The sequence below is a fragment of the Geospiza fortis genome, unplaced genomic scaffold (genome assembly GCF_000277835.1).
Source record: "Geospiza fortis unplaced genomic scaffold, GeoFor_1.0 scaffold29, whole genome shotgun sequence".
NCBI classification, from domain to species: domain Eukaryota; kingdom Metazoa; phylum Chordata; class Aves; order Passeriformes; family Thraupidae; genus Geospiza; species Geospiza fortis.
In genome coordinates this window covers 1,369,757-1,378,117 of record NW_005054349.1, presented here as the reverse complement: position 1 = coordinate 1,378,117, position 8,361 = coordinate 1,369,757, and the positions used below count along the sequence as shown (strand labels likewise).

General features: G+C 42.8%; 1 long non-coding RNA gene across 1 annotated transcript in view; it reads left to right on the top strand.

Annotated features, from left to right (window-relative positions):
* The first annotated feature begins 75 nt into the window (after nucleotides 1-75).
* LOC115948129 overlaps nucleotides 76-8,361 on the top strand; it is a 254,660-nt gene continuing 246,374 nt past the window's right edge. The window contains exon 1 of the long non-coding RNA XR_004081974.1: nucleotides 76-202. This is a non-coding gene — a long non-coding RNA (uncharacterized LOC115948129). The remainder of the gene's footprint in view (nucleotides 203-8,361) is intronic.

Sequence of the window (8,361 nt, the reverse complement as noted above, 5' to 3'; positions counted from 1 at the left end):
GGTTTGGGAGCTTTCCATGTTCACCCCCAGTGGCTGTTTCAGCCAGGCTGGCCCCCCAGTGCCTGTCCCTGGTCCCCCCGAGCCTCTGCTCCCTGTTTGTGGCACAAGGGGACAGCAGGGGCTGGGCTGGTGGCCCCAGCAGGGACAGGGTGGCCACCCTGAGGCTGTTCCTGAGCCAAGGAGGCGCTGCCATCGCCCCTGGGTGAGACTGACTGCAGATTACACAGGCTGAGATATCTTAAAGCTCAATTATCTTGCTTATTATCTCTGTAGTAATTTTCTTTTTTTTTCCTTAAGAAGACTGGAATTGTGTTTGTCAGGTCTTAAAAACATGGTTCAACCACAAAAGGTGTGGGGGTTTCTTCCTCTTGCCATGGCTGAGGTACCCTGGTACAATATTGCTGTTTTTCTATGAACATTATTTGAATTTGAAGCTCTCGGCTCTTATTTGACCTTGTATTAACAAAGAAGAACTTTGTAAAAGCAAAGATACACAAATGACTTTTGTATTCCCAAACAGACCAAAGGACCAAAGTCATGGTAGGGTCGCTAAAGGCCTCAGCACGTGGATTTATTTAAATCAACATTTCCACATTGCAAGGCTTTTTCACTCCTTTCCAGCATGGATTTGTTGCAAAAGGCAAATTCTGTGCATAAATTACAATCAAAAACTGATATGTGAAATACAGATTCTGTTTGTGCTGGATGTGCAAAGTGTTGAATTCTTTTTAATGAAAAAAATTTATCAGTGTCTCTGGAATATGAGACAGATCATCTTGAATTTTGGTGGTGACTCTTTTCCTTGTGGGAATTTCACCTGCACAAGAGAAACAAAGAAATCGTTAAGGCTTTGGGGAAGAGTAATTTTAATTGCCAAAAATACCATTAAAAAAAGGCATCATAGTGTTTCTCGCTTTAGAGTAGATGAAAAATATTTTAAATTATTAATACAAAATATTTTTGTTTGTGTTTTACAAAGAAATAGTATCAGGGTTTGCATCTTTGTTCTTTCCCTTTTAGCATGCTCAAAGTCAAATGGAATTTGGAGACATGATCAAATTAAGCCTTGATTTTTATTTTATTCTTTTTTCCAGCTTTGTTGTTAAAAAAAATAGGTTATAAAATCAGTTTACCTAAAAATAAAATTTATTAAATACTATTTTTTTCATTTGGAACTGTATAATTTCTAAGGAACTTCAATTCTGTAACTTTTGCTTATGTGCTAGCATATATGGGGTTTTTTTCATACATTCAGTGGTTGGGAGCTGCTTTAGTGATTATATTGCTATTAGCAACACAGTTTTTTTAAGTAGTGCAAAATCAAATATTTAAGCTGTTGTCAATCTGTACAGGGAGGATTTTAAGCAAGGATCCCTTTGAAATGCAAGCTTGTAACTTCCCAGTGCTTTGTGCATCAGGAGACTCTGGCAAGACTTAAATCCTCTAAAATAAACGGAGGTGGCCACTCATAATTCCAAATAATCTTATTGCAGCAGCCAATCTGTGCCCAGAGACTGTGAGCTGCAGCTCTGGGTGTCAATAAAGCAGGGCAGTGCCCAGGGGCAGGAGTGCCAGGGAACAGCGCAGTCCAGAAAAGTTCTGTGCTCCACATCATCTCCTCTTGTGCCATTTGTGTGCTCCACCACAGCTCTGCTTGTGTTATTTATTTGTGTGCTCCACAATAGCTCTCTTATCCTATTTGTGTGCTCCACACCAGCTCCTCCTGTCCTGTTTGTGTGCTCCAGAGCAGCTCTTCTTGCGCCATTTGTGTGCTCCACAACACCTTCTCCTGTCCCATCTGCTCCACAACATCTTCTCTTGTGTTATTTGTGTGCTCCACTCATCTCCTCTTGTGCCATTTATTTGTGTGCTCCACCACAGCTCCTTCTGTCCTGTTTGTGTGCTCCACATCATCTTCTCTTGTGCCATTTGTGTGCTCCACATCATCTCCTCCTGTGCCATTTATTTGTGTGCTCCACACCAGCTCTTTTTGTGCCATTTGTGTGCTCCACACCAGCTCCTCCTCTCCTGTTTGTGAGCTCCACATCATCTCCTCCTGTGTCTCCAGCTGCACGAGGTGAGGGGCAGAAATTCAGTGTGCCTCTGAGGTGAGCTCTCACTGCTTTTACACACTGGCTCTGGTGGATTTAGGAGCAGATCTCTGACTTTTTGGGAGTGTAGTGCTCAGTCCCTCCGCCCCAGTTTTAACTCAAAACTGTTAATTTCAATTATTCCTTGTGTGCTGTTTGCCAAGCTAACCCACTGAAGAGGGGTAAAGAAGGGAAATCCAGAGCAAACAGAACCCATGAGCCCAAGTGATGCTCATTCCTGGCACTGGGGTACAGGAGAGGTTGGACAGCAGAATCCTCTGCCTTGAGCCCTTGGGGGCTTGAGTGCCAGCCGGGAAAACGGGGGAGAGTCAGGGAACAATATCACCAATTTCCAGCTGCTGTCCTGGCTGGGTTTTTGGGTTTTGGGGTTTTTTTGGGGGGGTTGGAGTTTTTTCGGGGGGGTTTTATTTTAGGGGTTTTTGGGGTTTTAAAAATTTTTTGTTGTTGTTGTTGTTGTTTTGTTTGTTTATTTGTTTGTTGGTTTTTTGTTTTGATTTTTTGGGGGTTTTGGTTTACTTTTTTATAATTCTTGTTTGGGAGGGATAAACAGAGATCTCACCACTTTAGGACTGGCAGGAGTGTTACAGACATCTGCAAAAAGCATTTGTATTTCCTTCCCCTGCACTGACTGCAGAGAGCTGCCCTGGGCTCCCACAGGGGCTGTGCAATCCATTATAAATTGCTTGACTAGAAGAAGGGTACTCTGCTCATGTACTGCTGCTGCCTAAGGCTGCTCTATTAAAACATCCTGTGCACTGGATCACATTCCATTCCTTAATTTTTATTAATAAATAAGCAGAGCTGTGCTGTTATTTGCATACTTCTGGGCAGACTCAGAGAGATGGAGGGGCAAATGAAAATGTGTGTATTGTGTGAAGAGTGAAAAAAGGGAGCAATACAGACACGCTAAATATTCATCATAAATTATGTAGGAAAGTAAATTTAAGGCAACTCTAATTTCAGTGCCTGAAATTGCATCTTGGGTTGGAAAGGACCTTAAAGATCATCTTGTTCCAGACCCTCTGCCCTGGCAGGGACACCTCCCACTGCCCCAGGTGCTCCAGCCCTGCCCAGCCTGGCCTTGGGCACTGCCAGGGATCCAGGGGCAGCCCCAGCTGCTCTGGGCACCTGTGCCAGGGCTGCCCACCCTGCCAGGGAACAATTCCCAATATCCCATCCATGCCTGCCCTCTGGCCATGGGAAGCCATCCCCTGTGTCCTGTCCCTGCATGATCTTGTAAACCCTTCTGTAAAAAGCCTTTGTGCAGACACAGAACATGGGCAGCAGTTTTCTCCCAGGTCAGAATTTGTTCCTAATTTCTCTCCCCTTACCCTTACCTGCACTCCATGCTCTCTCCTGTGCCCAGTTCAGTTGGGTTTCCCGTGGAGGAAGATGTTCCTGAGGTGTTATTACAAAGGTAGTAAAGTAAAACACTGATTTTGCTTATCAGTAGGCGTGGATGGGTTTTTGTTCCTGTCATGTGTGGCTTTTAAGCCTTTATTTGTAATTGTGCAGTGGACAGGTCTCTTGCTGAATTACATTTCCATCACTGATGACCTCCTCATTATCCATAGTGATGTTTTGTCCAACCTACACAAGATTTCTGTTTAATTTGTGAGCTCTCTAACTACAGCCTGTGTGGAGAGTACATTTTCAGAGCAGCGTGTGATAAACTAGCTGATAATGAAAGAACCTTGGATCTAAATAAAAAACCAAACCTGTTGGAGCTCTCAGAAGGAAGAGGTCAATGGGTTCCCAGGCAGAAGTGGACTGGAGAGTCTCGTTCACTTGTGCCCAGCTTGGATTTCTTTGATCAGGCTGAGTAATGACTGGAGGCACTTGGCCTGTCCCTATCATTATAATATGCAATAAAATGAAATGATGAGGACTTTCTGCATTAGCTGGAGAATTATAATTGACCATTTGCTTGCAGATTCACGGCCTGGTGCTTATTTCAGAGAAGTAAATAAATAAGAGAGTTGGTTTTATTTTAAAAGTTCAGGTGTACACAAAATGAAGTGTCAGCTTGCACAAAACTCCTTCAGCTTCATCTGAAGCTCTGAAGGACTGCTGTCAGCTATTGGAGCTATGGAAAAGGAGGAGCATCCTGAAAAATTTTCAAATATAATTTATACATATTCCTAAAGAAAAAAGAGCTGACTTGAGTAGTGGGCTGTTTTTCAAGGAAACAGAACATTCCATAACTCTTCTTGAGAATTGTGAGAATTTATTTAAGATGAGGAATTAGGTGCTGAGCTTTTAATATCTAATTTTCATAAACATGTCACTGAACGTGTCCATAAAAAAACCCCAAGCAACTGTTACCCACTTCATCTTCTACTAGGGGAAAAAAATTCTGTCACTCTGTCTCACAAGAGAGAGTTACTTATCTGGAACTTTGTTTTTAATTTGGTTAGCAAAACAGTTTGGAATCGCATGCACTGGCATTTCACTGACACCAGTTCAGAAATCCCTGAAAAGGGAGATTAGGGATAAAATGAGAGAAAATCCTGAATGTCTCAAGCCCACTCAATGCTGTTGTCTGTATGTTAGTGATGGAGAGCCTTCCTTTAGGTCTGATGTTACTCAGAACATGGAGGAAATGCATTAAAAGTGAATTACTTATATGAAAGCAGAATCTTCAGCAAACACCATAAGAACTGCATATTTACTATTTGCAGAAAAACACTCCTTCCTTGTTTTTATTTACTATCTCCACATCACTAATTTAAAAAACAAAAAGCAACTCCACTTCATTGTGTGTAAGATGCAGGTTTGGTACTGGGACAGGAATCAGACTACTGTCCACATGCACAGGTGCTTAAATGTTTGTGTAATGCTACCCCCAGTGCTGCACAGTGCTGCACATTTTATCTCTGCCAGGACAGGAGCAATAAATAACACATACATTAAGTTTACTGATGATTCCCTTCTTGCATTCTGAAGGAAGAAGCGGCTGCCTTTGCAGAAAAGCTGTCCCTGTACATTTTCCAGCTGATGTCAGATTGTATCTGTCCTGGCAGAGGCACCTCCAAGAGAGGAAACAATTAAATGCCCTTTTTGTGCCCAGTGCATTCTCCTTTCAGGGTCAGTCTGATGGCAGGGTGGGTGTGCTCCAGCACAGGGCAGGGATGGAGGGGCTGGCAGGGAAATGCACACAGAGATCATGGGTGTGAGCCTTCACAGGGAACAGCAGAGATGATGGTGACATTTGTGAGAGGATGGGGACATTTTTGAGATGATGGGGAAATTTTTGTTCCTCTTCATTCAGGAAACTTGAACCCAGCCATTTTCTTCTTAAGTTTTCTTAAAGTTTTCTTCTTAATTGTCTGGGATTCTTGTGTGCATGACTTATTTCCCCTGTGGACTAAGAGGAGGCTGCAGGACAGATCATGTTAAGGAAACTCACTGTGCTAAAGAACCTTCCCTGAATTTCTTCAAATAGATTAATGCCCATCCTTCCCCTGTATTAAGGTCAGTTTATATTAAGCTGATTTGGGCAGTTCTTCAGCTGTAGATATCTTGCTTGTAAACTTCAGAGAGTGCCAAAAATAATATTTCTAAGCATTATAACCTGCATCATACAGGAATTATACCCACTTTATATAAAAGTTAAGTATCTCCTAAGATAGTTCTGGTGGTGTCAGCAAGAAGCTGCTGCAGCAAGATTTGGAGTCCCCAAGCAAGATGAGGATTCAAACTCTGGTTTTGGTGCGGAGTTCTCACCTTGGCAGCTGAGCAGGACTCTCAGTTTCCCTCCCTGATTGATCAGCAATTACAGGAGCTGCAGTATTTAAATCCTGATTTTCATCAGAGGACTGAGGTACTGCTGGGCAATGGTGGCAAAACCATCATTTCATAACCCAAGTACAACTTCAGCCACATAAATCCTGCTAGGGATGGAATGGAGGGAGCTTTGTCAAACTGCATTTTGGGGTTTTGAAGGTATTAGATTCTGTCACAGTTGTGGGAAATTCTAATAAATAGTAATATTAGAATACATGTGGTCTCTATTTAAATCATAAATCAAACTGCAGTTTTTTTCTTTATTGGGTCTCTGTTTAAGCAAAATGTTTTAGCCTCTGTTATGAATCTAAATGGGAGAAATAAGCAGTCTGCTTTCAGGCTTCCAATATTAATATAGATTGTCTCCCAATTTATTTATCCTGCTGTTGTGCTACTGAAAACGTGTTTTCTGAATTGCATATTGCATTCTGTCATTTTGGGAGCGGAGCTGGATTTGTCATGTGGTGAATCTGGGTTTTCAGCAGTGAGTCCTGCCCCACTGTCAGGCCAGGGGAGCTGACAGCTCTGGCCCTACCTGCATAAATCACAGCCCAGCTCAGCTTGACTTTGCTCTGCTGACAGCTCTGAGCAGCTCTGCCTTTCAGCTGAGAGTGTGCCAGCCAGACTCAAAGCCAAGTCACACAGAAATACAAATAAAATGGGTTTGCTTCCTTTTATGGTGGGTTAGAGAGGTGCAAAGGCAGTTTTAGAATTGGGGGAATACACAAAGAGGGCTGTAGGAGACAGAAAATATTGAAAATGTATTGAGGTGAACATTCTAATGTGATGGTTGTTTGTAGGGTATAAGAAGTGGGGGAAATATGGTTTAATTTGGAAGAATGCTAGAAAAGCTGGCTGGAAAAAGAAAAGAATGAAGTAGGAGCCCAGGCTGATGTGCAGAGGATCCAAGGCACTGACGGGCACTGTCCCAGGCTGAGCACAGATGGACAGGACCTTTTTAATACTTTAACTTGAATAAAACCAGGAAAGTTCCTTTTACTGAGGACCTTTGCCAAGAGAGGGAGGAGCAAACCTTACAGATTGGATGTTTGGGAGGCTTTGGAGGTCTCATTTGAAAGTCTGGATCTGTGCAGATTTCCTGTGAATGTCTTTTCTGTGCAGGGTTTCATTTCTCACAATTCAAAGTGGATGATAACAATAGCTGGATAACAAAGATCCTGGGACAGCAGAATTTTTGCTGTGCAGAGGAGCTCTGGGCTGGTCTGGCTGCTTTCAAGGAAAAAGAAATAACCACTGTCTGATATGCAGTGTCATTGTATTGCTCCTCTTGAGAGAGGTGCCCATTGCCTGTTTCACCAAGAGCCAGGTCAGCACCTGAGATCTGATCAGTGTCCTGCTGCTAGGGGTGAATAAAGTCAAAGTTCATGCTGGCATCATCTCCATCAGCACCTCAAAAGCTGTGCACAGAGCAAAAATGGTGCTGTGCACAGAGCAAAAATGCTGCAGCTGCCCGTGCCCGTTGCAGAAAGATTTTCTCAAGACAAAGCTTGGAGATGGGGAGAGGGTGGAGAAAGGGGGAGCATTGAGGGAAATGACCCAGCCCAAACAAATGGGAGGAGGAAAAGGCCACAGGAGTCAGATCTCATTGTCGTTACTGGTAAAAGCAGCGGGAGGTTTTCAGTGCTTGTGTGGTTTGGGTTGGTTTTTTATCTTGTTGAGTAAATTGTCATTTAGGGGCCTGGCATCCACATCCTTGTTCTTTGGTAGTGTTGTTTCAGTGCTCACATTTCAGCAAGTAGAAGCTGAAAAGCTGCAATCCTGTGCAACTTGGAGGAGGGAGTCCTGATGTTAGTTGTACCCTGGTTAAATACACAGAAAATTTTCTGCGCACAGCATGAGTTAGTCGGGATTTAACCGAGTACAGAATTCTGGTCATTTTCCCTGTCACTGAAATTGAGATTTCTTGGCTCTGCTCCTGGCTTCCTTCAGTTTCCTCACCTCATTTTGCTTGATAACCTGCCTTACCAAAAATCTTTCAATGTCTTCACAGAAAGTTCTTGTGTTTTGAGGGATTTAGGTGAAAGTTATTGGATGCTGCACTTTGCAGTTGAGTCCCTTCAGCAGAAACACTTCACGAATCACAGTTACCATCTTTGTCCTTATTTTCCCACTCACAAACTTTTTTCTTTGTTTTTTCTTCCTTTTCTTTTTTTTTTTTTTCCTTGTCCTTCTTTCACAGTTGAAACATGTCTGTTCTCAGTGCAGCCACTCATAATAAACAACAGGTGTTGTGGGTGTTTCCAGGCACATTCAGCAATGCTCATAATCCACTGCTGGACTGCAGGGAGAGCTATTTTTGCCATTAGCAGAGTGTGGAGCCTTGGCTCACACACTGAATTCTGGCAAACTTTGCTCTGTTAAGTGCAAGTGGGATTTTATTCATTGTGCAGCCTCCAAATAAATATATGTGCCTGTCCAAATGCATTGTTAAATTCTTCAGAGG